Genomic DNA, 2958 nt, shown 5'->3' with positions numbered 1-2958 from the left:
TCTCTGCTTCTGTATTAACCATGCTGGCCCATAATCTCCAGACAGCTGGCCCTTTGCCTTTAACCCTTCCTTTCAGGTAAAAATCCCACATTAAGGAGGCCAGGCATGGTGGCATGTGCTGTTAATCCTAGCACATGATAGGCAGAAGCAGGTGGATCTCTGAGTTCAAGGCCAGCCTGGTCTAGGATTAGAGAGACCCTATCAACAACAAACAAAAAACAAAAACAAAAGAAATTCCACATCTAGGGGCTGGGGCTGTAGCTCAGTTGGTTGAGTGCTTGCTGAGTGTGGGTTCATTACCAGCACAGCATTAAAAACAGATGCTTTAATCTCAGTACTTGGGAGTGAAGGCAGGAGGGTCCCGAGCTGAAGGCCAGCCTTGGCTAACCTGAGATACATGCGACTATCTAAAACAACACAACAAAGCGCCACACAAGACGTAGCTCAGGCCTCAGCCCTTCCAGAGTCCCTAGGTTTCACAGGCCGACTTACCAAGGCGCCGTTGGCTCCGATCGCGCTCACTAAGACCCACACGGAGGCTCTTAGGTCAGCAGTTCCCAGCCTGTGTGACGAGACCCCTTTGGGGTTGCTTATTAGATACCCTGCCTATCAAGTACTTACATTACGACTTGTAACAATAGGAAAATTACAGGTATGAAGTAGGAACGAAGGAATTTTATGGTTGGGGTCAGCACAGCATGAGGAACTGTGTTAAAGGTCCCAGCTTTAGGAAGGTTAAGAACCTGTCAATCACATTGATTCAGATCACATGTTTTGTTTGTGTAGCCAAGCAGCCTTTGTTGTCAGTGATCCATACAATGCACAGGTATGCACGACAGCATGTGTTATCTGTCCTCTGACCCTTCCCACCCCCACCCCGAACCCGACCATCCTCAGCCGCTTGGGCTACATCCTTTGGGTTCCTTTATTTTTTAAGAGGTGGGTGAGCCAGGTGGAGTGGCATACAACTTTTTAATTTCAGCTCTCACGAGGCAGAGGCAGACAGATTTCTGTGAGTTCAAGACCAGCCTAGCCTACATAGCTTGAGTTCCAGGCCAGCCAGGGCTACATAGACCTGTCTCCGCCCCCACCCCCACCCCCCACAACCCACTGCAAAAAATAAAAAGACATCAGAGCTGAAAGTGCTGCTTGGCAAGGTGCAGGTAGGCAGTGATACCCTCAGAGTCGTGACACACCAGGCCCATGCTCCCTGTCTCAAAATGGGGTGGGCAGAGGGAGAGAGGCAGGGTCTTGTGTGTCCCAGGCTGGCTTATGAACTCATGCATTATGTAGCTGAGGATACCTCGGACTTAAGAGCCTCCCACTTCCACCTCCCAAGTGCTGGGAATACAGCCGTGTTCACGAGCAGTTAGTGCAGTGCTGTGGCTGCACCCAGAGCTTTAGGCCTGTGAGGCAAGCCCTCTACTGAGCTGCATCTCCAGCCCTCAGTGCAGCCCTTGCTTTCTGAATATATGCACCAAACATATGTGGGGAGGGGTTAAAATGCAGTAAGTTCACACCACAGACATGATTTTACTTAAACTGAAGTTTATTTATCTGTCTTAGATTTTCATGTGGGCTGGTGAGATGGCTCAGCAGTTAAGAGCACTGACTACTCTTCTGAAGGTCCTGAGTTCAAATCCCAGCAACCACTCTTCTGGAGTGTCTGAGGACAGCTACAGTGTACTTATATATAATAATAAATTAATAAATCTTCTAAAAAAATTTTATGCAGTATAGTTAGATATTTAAATGGCTTCTTATTTGATACTTCAACAATTTGTTCAAAATAAAACACTTAGCCGGATGTAGTTTGAATGCTTATGGTTCCAGCGCATGGGAGGTAGAAGAGGGAGGAGCCAGTTCAAGGCTGAGCTAGGGAGCTGTTCCACAGGAGGTGCCAGCCACCAGGCCAGACTGCCCGAGTTCTATCATTGAACTCACTATCTAAACCAAGCTGACCTAGAACTCAGAGCCACCCCTACCTCTGCCTCCTGAGTGCTGGGATGAAAGACATGAGCCACCATTACCTGGCATGTTTTGTTTTGTTTTTTGGGTCTTTTTTTTTTTTTTTTTTAAGAGTTTAAGGCAACTCGGCTCTGAGGTTAGCCCACTTGTCCAGCATCATGCAGCTAGCGCCTAGGAAACCCTAGGCGTGTCACACGTCGTCCCTGTCCAGTGAGCCAGCTGGCTCTTTGCGGGACACACAGTAACTAAACAAGGGAAAAGAGAGTAGTGTGTGTTCCTGTTCAGAGGGAGGGGAAAGTTGCTGTTAGCGAAGACAGTCAGGACTGAAAGGAGGGGCGGTTAACTATCCGTAAGGTAGGACACAGCCGGGAATAGCCGGGCAGGTTGGTCTGACACTGGAGCACAGTGCAGGAGCACGGAGAGCTGACTCAGTTCAGTTAGCAAGTATTTTCACACAAGGAGTGAACACTGAAGATACAAAAACGAGACACACAAAGCTCTATCTCTAAGAAGGTTTTTAGAGCCAAGAGCAATGGGGCACACCTGTTATCCCAGCACTTAGGAGGCTGAGGCAGGAGGATCCCAAGTTCAAAACCAGCCTGGACTTGTTTTAGGGGGGGGGGGGAAGAGAGAAGAAGCTTCCAGTTTATTAAATGACCAATTCAGGAATGGAGATTAGGGCTGGATGACAAGTTTTTTTTTGTTTTTTTTTTTTTTAAGTTTTTAATTGCCAAAGAGTCAATTTTGTTTATCAGTCAGTATGGAAGTATGTAAGCTTTTAGTGACATGACTGCACAGAGCAGTGTACAGAGTGATCTGAGAGAGATGCTTGGGGGTCAGAATGGAGAGAGAACGTCGTCTCTGTTAGAGGGTGCTGGTGGTAGGTAACCCTGGGCTGGCGTGGTGGTAACCCTGGGCTAGCATGGTGGTAACCCTGGGCTAGCGTGGTGGGTAACCCTGGGCTAGCGTGGTAGGTAACCCTGGGCTGGC

This window comes from Mus pahari, chromosome 17 (assembly GCF_900095145.1).
Source record: "Mus pahari chromosome 17, PAHARI_EIJ_v1.1, whole genome shotgun sequence".
Lineage (NCBI taxonomy): Eukaryota > Metazoa > Chordata > Mammalia > Rodentia > Muridae > Mus > Mus pahari.
Note: the sequence above shows the minus strand (reverse complement) of the source record.